At 33.9% G+C, this 13,503-nt stretch overlaps 1 long non-coding RNA gene across 1 annotated transcript in view; it reads right to left on the minus strand.

The window, feature by feature from the left end:
* The window catches only part of LOC136025061 (uncharacterized), a 56,914-nt gene that overhangs the window by 13,961 nt on the left and 29,450 nt on the right, over window positions 1–13,503 (minus strand). The window lies entirely within an intron of this gene.

Raw genomic sequence — 13,503 nt, forward strand, 5'->3', positions numbered from 1 at the left:
GGAACGTGTTGCACATTGATTTTCCTCTTCGTGAAACTTGTACATTAATTTTGTTCATGAAACTTGTTGTGTGCTTTTTTTCGTGGAACTTACTGCACGTTGATTTTTCTCTTTGTAAAACTTTTACATTGATTTGTCTCCACATGAAAGTAATTTTGTTCATAAAAATTGTAGCGGGCTGATTGTGTTTGTGAAACTTGTTGTATGTTGATTTATCTCCTAATGAAACTGATTTTGTTCAAGGTACAAGCTTAATTTTGTTCGTCAACCTTGTTGCGTGGTGATTTTTGTTCATGGAACTTTTTAAGAGCTAATTTTTGTTCCCGAAACTTGTTGAATGTTTATTTTTCTCTTCTTGAAGCTTGTACATTGATTTTTCTCTTACGAAACTCATTTTGTTCATGGATCTTGCTGTGTGCTAATTTTTTTTTCAAGGAACTTTTTGCGTGTTGATTTTTTGTCTGTGAAACATGTTGCTTGTTGATTTTTCCTCTTCGTGACATTGATTTATGGAATATTTTGCGTACTGATTTTGTTCCTGAAACTTATTGCATTTTGATTTTTCCCTTTGTGAAACTTGTACTTTGATATTTCTCTTCGTGAAACTGATTTTGTTCTTGGAACTTTTTGCGTCGTGGCTTTGTCCGTGGAACTTGCTGTGTGCTAATATTTTGTGCGTGAAACTTGTTTCATGTAGATTTTTTCTTCTTGAAACTTGTAAATTGATTTTTCTCTCTCGTGAAACTAATTATTTTCGTGGAACTTGCTGCATGCTGACTTTTTTCCGTTGAAATTGTTGCGTGTTGATTTTTGCACATGAAATTTGTTACATGTTGATTTTGTTCTTCGTGAAACTTGTACATTGATTTTTCTTCTCGTGAACTTGGTTTTGTTCGTGGAACTTGTTGCGGGCTTATTTTTGTTCGTGATATTTAATTTATCATGATATGCTAGTAGGTTAGGTTAGTCTAACCTACACAGCTATAAATAAAGGTTAACCTAAAATACTATGTCACAATATAGTATTACAAAGTCTGTTATAATACTTTGACTTAGTTTTTGTTTTTGCTTTTGTTCTATGTGATCTGCTTACATCAATGCTATTTATCATTATGAATCAGTGAGCCCACTACCAAATGAATTTAAAAAACAATCATAAATAATATTTCATTAAATCACGCATATTGAACTTTTGGCAAAAAAATTAACCTTTCCAGTCAAATTTGTTCAAAATCCATCCAAAACTGCGATGCACGAAGTTGTTGGATTAGTACTTGGTTCAACTATCGGAATATTTTGACAGTAAATTATGAAAAAGTGACTTTTTATCTGGAATACAAGGAACTTCGGCTATCTTGATTGATGACTGTTTTTTTAACCTTGTAATAAAAGACACAAAGGTGGTAGTTGCCGATCTTTCAGATTAATTATCTGGGTTTATAATCACTCAGGAGCTCGTAATATCGAATGGCTCGAAAAAAATCGGCCTTTTCGAAGCAAATAAAGGAATCTTAAATAATAGTACAATGATCAATCAGAAGGAACTTCTGAAAAATATATGCACTTGCACTGAAAAAATCATCAAAGATATGAACAACAAGTTCAAGAGTTCAACTTGATTTGAGTAATAGATATCGAACTACGTGGGTTCAAAAGTACCATTAAATCATACATAAATAACTTAATACTTAAGTGTGTTGTATAGAGTCAGCTTTTGTGCAAAATTTATTGCAATTAAGCTATGAATGAAGATCAAAATTCAGTTTTAGTTTTTTTACGCAGGTAAATGGTCCAATACCAAATCTACAGTTATAAATCGTCCCAGGAAGGTTTTATATGTTTCCAAATTTTGTTTAATTAATTTTCTCTTAGCTACTCAGGAAAACAACTTTGCTTGACATTGAAGATCGGAAAGAAGTTGGAAGAATTACCAAGAAAAAATAAGGATTAGTTACTAAGTTTTGGCACTAACTCTACATCAGACCATTAGCCACCCAAAATAATCTTTTATGCCCTGCAATTTTGCCCCAGCATGTTTTCCTGAATATTTTTGAAAATATTTCTACACCTTTCATGACAGACTAATAGATTGGTCACGGAAGTCAAATAGAAAGGAACTGTTAGAACAACTTAATAAATGTCTTTGTTTGTTTTCTATGCTTGCCTGAGTCAACAAAGCCAGATTTATTGCCTCATTAAATCCGAAGCAATTCTTCATTTAAGACAGTAGGCCTATGAATAAAAAAATTTAAAGCAAACTTTGCGAATGGAAAATTTCTACTACAATATAAAATAACAACAAACATCAATCAATCTACTCAGGAAGGACGTTTTCATACTTTGTAAGAACGGTTTTAAATGTTTTTCTTTATGCGGAAAAATAATTTCTGGGGGTTAACACAGTGATTTTCACAGGACAATCTTCTAAAGGACGTTTATACCATTTCATTTGTTACAGTAAGTTTTTGGCCATCCTCTTAGTCAACGTGAAAAACATATGAACTGACATAAAGCATAAAACAGTATATTGAAATACACACACAGTATATTGAAAGGTTCAAGCTAATGTGTAAAGGACTCAAGACGCGGGTAATAGTAAAACACAAACCTGGCAAATAGAAAGCGAGTTCGTAAATAATTTATCAAGTTCAACGAGATATTTATTTCAGAAGTTGCTTTCATAATTTTTATAATCTCACGCTTGAAGTTTTCTCCTGCTGGCAAATTTTTACCAGAAATTAGTGCTAAGAACTTGCTGTTTATTTAAAGTCTACATGCTTGTTCGTCGAAATTGCAGGCAACTGTTTTTGGTCGAACGGCGGAGACAAGTACTTTTTTTGCTTTATTTATGAATAAATTAATTTTGTAGTTACATTACTTCATGAAAATATAGAGGGGATAATTTAATTCTCAAAATTTAGTGGGGGGGGGGGCTAAATTTGCCTATTTGTTTTTCAATGAAAACAAAAATTTTGAAGTTTGACATTTTGCCATACTGAAAGTATTCCAAAAAAGACCTTTTTCCATGTCAAAGGGTGGCGCTGGATCAAGTGGGCACATGTCATCCCCTCTAATTAATGCAACTGCAAATCATTGAACTTTACTCTGATGCTATAATCTTATATGACAATCCTGTAAGGAAAACGTAACACCAATTAAACTACCTCTAAAGCTTTAAAATTTAATTTAGTCAGACATTTCATGGTAATGAACCGTAAGTAAAGCGACTTCGGCCAAAAGTAACGAATAACTCTAAAAACAGAATTTTCATTACAGTCAATGCAAGAAAAGAATATCCTTTTTGCGCTCATTCCAAATATATATAGCAATTTATGTTTAATGCTACCCAGCAAAAGCTTCGAGCCTGGAAAAATTTACCTTATTTTCAATAAAGAGGGAAACACCCTCAAAAAGGCAAGCGATCCTGATGGAATCCCACAATTAGACATATCAGAAAACCGTAATGAAGAGGCGTAATCCAAAAAATTTGCTTGCATTTTGCATTTTTCTAACAGAACGGCAGGAATTAATTTGACTGAAATCAAAAGTTCTAGTACCCTTAGGTGACAAAATACATTGTGACACGAGAAAGTGGCGCTTTCCACTATTTTGTGGGAACAAACATACAGATTAAATATAAAAAAAACATGTATTTTTTAACTGAAATTAAGGCGCGACATTGAAACTTCGAACAAACAGAAATTATTCCGTATATGAAAGGGGCTGTCCTCTCCTTATCGCCCTGCTCTTTACGCTAAAGTTTTTTTATTCTTTTAAAAAATAGAGCTGTTAGAAAGGATCAAACTTCAGCGCAAAGAGTTGGGTCTCGAGGAGGGGACATCCCATTTCATATACGGGATAATTTCTGTTAATTTTAAATTTTAGTGTCGCTCCTAACTTTCAGTAAGAAAAACCCTTTTTTAATTTAATTTCTGAATGTTTTTGAGTTAATGCATGTTTTGATTTTAGCTCACCGCAAATGAATAATTAAAACGACGTTTGCGTATTAATTTTACTTTTTAGCTAAATGGCTTTCTCAAGGTTTTAATCGGACGATTTTGAGAAAAAAGGGTGGGGGAATGGGCCTAGTTTTCCTCCAATTTTTTTGGTTACTTAAAAGGCCACTGGAACTTATAATTTTATTTACGAGCGTTTTTATTGGTAATATCTTGGTATTTTATTTTTATTGGTAAACGTTTTATTGGTAATACCTCGGTAATACCCCCTCGTTAATACCTTGCTCTTTACGTTAAAGTTCAAATTTTGTTCCAATTCTTTAAGAATGACTCCTGAATCACAGAAACCGTTTAATTAGAATAAATATCTCTTTTAAAATTACTAAAAATTCTTTAGTATAAAGAATGGGGTATTGAGGAGGGGACGACCCACCTCATATATGTAATAATTTCTGTTAGTTTCAAGTTTTAATATTGTTCCTACTGTCTGTTGAAAAAACCTGTTTTTTAATTTAATTTCTCGTTGTTTTTCTAAATAATGCTCGAAAATCCAGCGAATGATGAAAGCGATGATGAATTCCACCATGGAGAGATCCTCTCACTTAATTCTGGACTTCCACAATTTTTAATTCTGACACGAACAGTATATTTTAATTTTATAACTCCTGAAGTTGACCTGAAAAACTAAACTTAATATCGTTCTTAAAAGATCATATCTATGCTCTGTGAAAACCGGGATACGCTTACATTCTTTTTATTTATTTAAATTGTAAGAGCAGAAGTAGCAATAGTAGTAGCCTCAAAAGTTTTAATTTAATACTAGTTGTTTTCGATGTATTGGTGAGGTGTCTTGTTGGCAACCGTTAAAACAATACCTTTTGATTTAGCTTAAAGCAACATTTAATTTTAAAGCATAATGGGCCAATTGCGTAATTGTGGGGGGTTGACACGCCCAATATCCCTAGAGACATGGTTGCTGGACCGTTCTACTATGCTTAGCAAAATGGTTGTCTCAAAATTTTGAATGGATTTGTTTCGAAAATGAATGAGCTTGAGAGAAAGGCTGATTGCCCTCCAATCTCTTTTCACTCTTAAAAAGGGCAACAGAACTTTTAATTTTGAATCATATTAGCTCCTGTAAGAGTTTCAATTATATTTCTGGTAATTATAGAGTGGTGCTACCTATGATACTGCTTATATGTCCTTTTGAAAACCTGCTTGCAAGCAATTTTTCAGTTTAATTGAAGTGTCTCCTAAATGTTCCCTAAAAGTCTCACTTTAATACCCTTGGCGTTATTAGTTACAGCAAATATTGCGGTAGTATTGAAAGTGTACGCATAGTACCTTCTGGTTAGTTCAAAATCCCATGCAGCTTACCCTTAAAGTTCATACTTAATAATACAAGTTCTTCTTCAGATATTGGTTTGTCGCCTTTTTGAAGTTCCACATGCTTATAGATTTTTCTTTATTTATTTCAACATCCGCCAAAATATTCCTTAAAAGCTTCACCTTACTGCCCTTAGCTCGCAGTTGTAATAGCTGTAGTGGTATTAGTAGCAGCATTATGCATAGAACCTTTGGTTTTTTGAACATCCCCTTCAACACACACTGAAAGTTTCAGTTTAATACCGTCAACCGTTGCTGAAGCGTTTCTGATGCGTCTGCTTGACAACTTGTGCGGGCATAGTCTATTTCTAATTAGTTCTATATATTTTCTATATGTCCCAAAATTGTCACCTTAATATTCTTAGCTTTAGTAGCAGTAGCAGTTTTAGTAGCAGTAGAATTAATTGTAGTAGCATAACTTTTAGTAGCAATAGTAGTAATAGAAGTAATAATAACAGTAACAGGAGTAGTAGTATGAGTAGAAACAGTAGCATTAGGACGCAAATATTTTCTTTCGTTTAGTTCAACATCCTTCATAATAAGCCATTCTATTTTAAATTTCACACATTAAACTGTTCCTTGGATATTGCATTTACACCCTTTTATCAATCTGCATACAGACGGCGTGTTGTGATTCAGTTCACCTTTCCCTACAAAATTCCTTGAAAATTTTACCTTTACATCCTTAGGCATAGTTGTAATAGTAGTCACAGTAGTAGTGTAATGTTACTAATAATAGTATCGAATATTGATAGTACTACTAGCATAAGTAGTATTAACATAATGCCTTTTGGTCGGTAGATAAGCCCTCTCATCAAGCCCTCGAAGTCAACTTAATACAATTAGCCATTTCTATGACATTGCTGATATGTCCTTTTGATAACCTGTATTTTCATATACTTCTTGAAATTTTCATCCCAATGCTCTTAACCATACAAGTAGTTGCAACATAAAAAGTAGTAGTAACAGTAGTAAATGCAGCAGTAACAGCACAATTAGCAGTAATATGCACATAATGGCTTTTGGTGAGACTATCTTCTCCTTTAAGCATTCTCTGAAAGTTTCAACTTAATACCCAAATTAACTCTTGAGATACTTCATTTTAGGAATGTGCATCCACATAGCGTCTTTTGATTTAGTTCAAATTTCCCATCAATATAGTCAATGGAGTAGCGTGATAGTAATAATGGTGGTAGTTGTAGTAGTATTGGTAGCATGCAAATATTGCCTTTTTTATCATATCCCTTATCATTTCCTGAATTTTCAAAATTAATTTACTTAGCTATTCATGTGTCACACCTTTGACAATCCATATACACATAGCATTTTTTTGATTTAGTTCACTCTCCTCAGCGTCCTCTGAAAAGCTCACCTGAATGCCATTCGTTATCTTGGAAAATAAAGTTCAAACATGCACACACTTCTCAATAACATATTCTATGTGTAAACATTGAACGAATTGCCTAACTTACAGGCCTTATCCTGAGGAATATGGAGAGGTTGATATCCCCAAAGACATTATTACTGGACCTTTCAACAAGGCTGAACAAAATGGATCTCTAAAAATATCTATTGGATGGGTCATGGTGAATGAAAGGCTTGGGTGAGCTGATTGCCCTCCGTCCATTTTTGACTCTTAAAACGGCACTTAAACTTCCGACTTCCGATCAAATGGGTTCTATCCGATTCAAAATTTACACGACCACCCATTCCATTAAAACCGGGGTATTGGTAAATACCCCGGGGCATCACTTACAACCCTTGTCCATGGGCTCTGGGGGATTGTGTCCACCCTAAATACATTGTTATATGAGTTTTGGGCTATTAGTAACAAAATAGCTATCTCACAATTTCAATTGAATGCGTTTCGGGAAAAGAGCATATCAGGGATGGGGGCTAGTTGCTCTTGATGATGTTTGAATCTTAAAAGCGAACTAGAACTATACACTTTTAACCAAATGAGCCTCTTTTAAAGTTTACACGACCACCCCTTCCATTAAAAACTTCATATGTCTCTGGGGCATAACTTCCCACCCTTACCTCCAGACTCGGGGGGATCCTGTCAACCCCAAAGGTTTTATTGTATGATCTTTGGACTGTTTTTAAACGAATCGCTATCTCAAAATTTTTGTGGAAAATTTTGAGGAAACCGAATACCTTTGTGGAAAATATGACGTGGGGGGGCTGCCCCCGATTTCTTTAACTCACAGAAAGGGCACTAGAACATCTTATTTCGAATCAAATGTGCTTCCTCTGGAGTTTTTACAGCGATATTCGCCATATAAACCTTATATGCCCTAGGGGCATATCTTACAATGCTTGTGCTGAGAGCTGTGTGGGGGGGGGGGAGGTTGTCATGCTTGAAGACATAATTTCCAGACCTTTAAAATACGCTGAACAAAATGTCATCTCAAAATTGTGATTGGATATGTTTTGGGAATCGATAGGTGCAGGGGGGAGTTGCTTGTTGCCCTAAATTCACTTTTGACTATTAAAAATGGCACTAGCTCTTTAAATTTCTTGTCGAATTAGCCATTTTTGAAAGTTTCTAAGACAGCAAATGGTCATCTCAAAATTTCTGTTAGATGTATTTGGGAACAAACGAGGTGGGGGAGGGGGTATCCACCCTCCGATCACTGAATCTTAAAAACGGCACTAGAACTTCTGGTTCCAGATCCAATTAGTCCCTTCCAAAGTTTATACGATCACTCTTTCTGTATAAACCCTATTTCCATCCAGAGCGTAACGTACAACCCCTACCCTGAGGACTGGGGGGTGAATGGGTTGTAATTCTTAAATACATGATTTCCGGGCTTTTCAACTGCGCTGGACAAAATGGCTATATCAAAATTTTGATTGGATGTGTTTGGGGAAATGGCGGGTTTTAGAGGAGGGTTAGTTGCTCTCCAATCACTTTCGACTATTAAAATGGGCACTAGACCTTTCAATCTCCATTTGAATGAGCTCTTTTCGAGGTTTCTACGACAACTACTTCGATACAAAGTGCCCTGGTCTAAGACCAAAAAAAAAATCAATAAATAAGTACCCACACTGCTCTTTACTTAGGCCATACTATTGTCCTGCCTATAATAGAACGAACATTATTATAAAAATTGCTAAGTTTTATTTTCTTTTTTTGATTATTTCGTTTTCATTCCATTCGACGATCTATCAGAATATGACGACGATTTCCATTGCTGATATCGAGTCTGAAATACTTTTCTTTGATGAAATGAATAAAAATATTACTTATCCAAATACATCTCTTTGTGCGGGCTTAGGGTAAGAAGATTGATTTTCTGCGAACTTTTTTTTAGGACGTTTGATACAACAAATGTCATTTTGCGTTTCTCAGCTTCGGCTGACAGTACAAGGTCAGCCGACCTGTTCAAGTTCAAGTTCATTTATTTATTAATCGCACATACATGTATATATATATATATATATATATATATATATATATATATATATATATATATATATATATATATATATATATATATATATATATATATATATATGACATAGGCCCATGGGGAGACAAGCTCGAAAAACTAGGCCTAGACAAAGATAAAATAATAACACACTACAATACAAAGATAAACATGACGGCAAAGATACAATAACACAACAATAATATGAAAGTAGCAGCTAGCTCAGGATCATTCAATACTATTGAAGAAATTAAGAATGTAATATTATTAAATATAAATTAATACTGGAAGATAGCTGAGAGGCCCATAATCACCCAGAGCAACGAACCATACAAAAACTTTGCCTTACTAAAAAGATACTTAATTAAAAATAATCCTGAACTAAATGAAATTTAAGTTTCCTTTTTATTAAATGGATAGAAGAAAATTTATCAATAAGAGCCTTGTGAGCATCCCAGCACCGAGCTATTGACACAAACGGAGCGAATTTAGATCTCTCAGTATTATACTTGTCAATGTAGATATCCTTTTTTTGTCGAGTGTTATATTTATGTAAATCTTGTGATTGGGAGAACAAACTTTGATGGAGGTAATATGGCGGTAATTTCTTAATGTCATAATTGATTTTGAAAAGAATTGCTCCAAAAGCAAATTGTTGAGAGACTGGAAGTATATCTAGATAAGTATATAAAGATGCAGTAGAAGACTTATTTGGAAGTTCAATAGGTGATGGAACAAAAAGTTTAAGGATTCTTAGGGCTTTATTTTGTAAAATCTGTATTGGTTTAATATGGCTTTTAAATGTAGATAAATATACTAGAGAACAATAATTAATATTAGTCTGAATCAGAGCAAAATAAATACTTCGTAAAGCAGAGTAGGGCAAACAAAGCTTTAACCTTCGCATTAAACCAACATACCTTGAAATCTTTAATCGTAGATTTTGAATGTGTGTTTTAAAAGATAAGCTTTCGTCAATCACAAGTCCAAGGTACTTTGTCATTTTCACCCGAGATATTGATAATAGATACTTTGAAGAAGTAACTCGGGTAATACGAGGGCAGATATTTGACTTTCTGCCGTAAATTATGAAATTTGCTTTTGATACATTCAAAGCAATAAAATTTGAAGAACACCAATCAAGAACATTAGAAAATGCAGTATTCAGTTTTGTCTCCAACTCCTCGTCATTCTTTTCAGAAATTGAAACTGCCGTATCATCAGCAAAATGTGTGTTGAGACACGGGGATGTAAAAGCGCGGTGAAAATCATTTATATAAATTAAAAAAAGGAGAGGACCTAGGACAGAGCCCTGAGGACCCAAACCTTCGAAAACTGATGTACAGGTGAAGAGAGGAAATTGCCTCCATCTAATCGTTGCTTTCTCTAATCAAGATAAGATTTAACTAGATCCAACGCCGGTCCACGCACACCACAATTATCCAATTTACTAAAAAGAATACAATGGGATATTGTATCGAATGCTTTTTTAAAATCTAAACATATTGTTGCTGGAATTTCACCTCTATCTAAGCATTCATGAATATATTGGATGAGAGCAACGATAGCATGTTCAGTGTTGTGTCCAGACCGGAAACCAAACTGGAAATTTGTGAAGAAATTAGACGATTTAAGAAAGTCATAAAACCTCTTATAAATTGCCTTCTCAAGTATTTTAGACAATGCTGACAAAATAGAAATAGGGCGGTAATTTGATGGATTTTCAGGAGAGTCACCTTTGTGAAGCGGAACTATCCGCACTTCTTTAAAAGCAGATGGGAAAACTCTAGTTTTAAATGAAAGATTAATTATATGCTGTAATGGTAATATTATTTCAGACAGTATTTCTTTAACAATTTTAGAACTAGACCCGTCAATTCCCGCTGAATTACGTGGATTTAGATCACAGACTATTTTTGTTATTTCAGAATGAGAAATAGGCCCAAGAAAAATTGAATTACTTTGAGGAGATGGAAGGTATGAAGAAAAATGTTTATTACTACGTGAATCAAACTGGTTCATTACTGATGAAACAATTTTCTCTCCTATTTTAGCAAAATAAGTATTCAAAATATCAGCCACTTTCTCCGATTTATTAGTAGTTGAATCATCTTCTAAACTAGTAACTTCAGGAAAATTAGACTTATTTTCTTTTTTTATAGAATAATTAATTAAAGACCACGTTTTGCGAGGAGAATTTTGAGCTTCTTCGAAAGACTTTTTATAATACAATTGTTTCGACAAACGTATCATTGTGGTTAATTTATTTTTGAAAATACTAAAATTTTTAATATTATAATCAGTTGGATTCTTTAACTGCTTTTTAAATAACTGATTTTTTTCTTAACTGATATCAAAATTCCAGACGTTATCCATGGCCTTATAGGAAATTTTTCTCTGCAAATTTTAATCGTAACAAATGGGCAACTAGAATCAAGGCAGCAATTGAAATTTTTTAGAAAATTATCAGTTGCCATATCTGTATCCTCCGTGGATATTACCTCCTGCCAATCCAATAGTCCAAGGCTTTCATTCAGGTGCTTTAATGTTATTTTATTTATTAACCGTCCTTGACGTTCCTTACTTACCTGTGGTATTTTATAAGTAAAAGCTAAATCTGAAACCAGCAGGAAATGATCCGATATATCACTTAAAACAGCAAAATTTGCTTGAATAGGTAAAGATGTAAAAATATTATCAATGATAGAATCAGAACTAGGTGAAATTCTTGTAGGTATCAGGCAAGTAGGAAGCAGACACGCAGAAAAGCATGAAGACAATAACTCAACAGAAGATTCATTTGAAGCTTCTAGAAGGTCAATATTGAAATCTCCGGAAAGGATTACATCTTTATTTTGAAAACGGGGTTGATGCAAAAAATCATGGAGTTTAGAGAGGAAAGATTTGACTGGAAAAGAAGGCGGTCGGTATACTACGCAAAAAAAAACATCGTTTTTTCCAAGACTAATTTCAGTCACCATTACTTCAAAAAGCATTTCCTCATGAGAACCTTCCAGATTTGCAATGCGTCGAAAAGAGATACCTTCTTTAACTATTACTGCTAAACCACCTTGGCGCCTAGTCAATCGGTTTTTAAAAATAAATTGATATCCAGGAAAAACAACCTGAGGAGTCAGGTCTGTAAGAGAAGTCTCACAGAATCCAACGACATGACAAGATAATTTATGAACTACATCAATAAGATCATCCTGTGAACTAGAAAAAACCCTACAATTTAAAAATCCTGTTCTCACAACACCGGTACTGGGAAGATCAGAAACTTCGGAAGGTAATTTATATTTACAATTTGGAAAGTTAATTAGCCCACCGTCATTTATCTTATTTCCTGAAAATTTATCATGGCTCGGAATATGGAAAAATCAAAAGTGTTAGACTCAAGGTATCTCAGTCTATCCCCAATGCAATTATCATCCAATGTGCAAAATCAGAATTATGATCCGAACTAACAGAAACTTTCGCAAATAATGAAAGAAAAAGAAAAAGAAGACAACAAAAGACAAAAAAAAGGACCATGATTATTACGGCTAGATCGTATTTAAATTTTAAACAAACCATGATGACGACAAGAAAAAAAAAGAAACAAATATATATATGTATATATATATATATATATATATACATATACATATACATACACATATATATATATACCCATATATACACATACACATACATATTTCCCTACAAATTAAAATCTAACCCATACTCACAGCAAAAATCATCACTTATCTCGACAAAACCCCATCAAAAAAAAAAGAAAAGAAAAAAGAAGAACTTTCAAGTGTTGTCACTTAAAAGGAATAATAGACATTTTAAATAATCATTATAATCTTCACTGGAGTTCAATAATAACTATTAAGCTTCATGTTGGTCATCGTATTTTATCCACTTATCAGAGTTCAGGTGACATACTTCTAACCATAGATCCGCTCCCTTTTGTTTGATCCTGGAGGACTCCCATTTTCCAGCTTCGCGCAGACCTTTAGCCTTAGCAAGGAGGTTGTTCCTGATATCGTTAAGTTTGGGAGGAAGATCAGACACAACGCGAGCTCCGGACCCTTTAAGCTTCCCCACATTACGCATAATTAATTGCACATCTTTGTCGTTGCTAAGGGAAAGAAAAACTGGTTTTAACGTCTCAGTTTTCGATGAGCCTCGCCTAGTGGTAATGTTATTGCTTGTTTTAGACCCCAGTCTATACAAATTGTCAATTGTAATAGGGCTAGAAATTCCCAAAGTATCACTGATCCATGATTTCACGTTAGATTCCAGGGTTTGGTTACCCTTTTCGTTTCGTAGACCATGAATGATGAGGTTTTTTTCTGCTTTTTAAGTCAATTAGCAATAGTTCTTTCGAAAGTAATTCGCAGGAAGCTTTATGAGCATTCAATTGACTTTCAAGTTCACGAATCCTGTTGCCACGTTCTATTCCATCCGATTTTATGACTTCAATATCAGCTTTCAAACTCACAAACTTTAGTGACAATTCGTTTTGGTTTGCCAAAATTATATCAAGTTTATCAAGTTTCATCAGCTTGGCATTGATGCTAACTTTAAAGTCCTCAAAATCCTTTTTGCTGACGCTCGCCATCATTTAATAAATCAATAATTACGATCTAGTTAAAATCACCTTAGATCATTGCTTGCTATCAACAATAATCTTATGCAAAAAACAGGTTTTGCACGGTTGACTTTAGCGAGATGCT

This window comes from Artemia franciscana, chromosome 3 (assembly GCF_032884065.1).
Source record: "Artemia franciscana chromosome 3, ASM3288406v1, whole genome shotgun sequence".
Taxonomy (NCBI): domain Eukaryota; kingdom Metazoa; phylum Arthropoda; class Branchiopoda; order Anostraca; family Artemiidae; genus Artemia; species Artemia franciscana.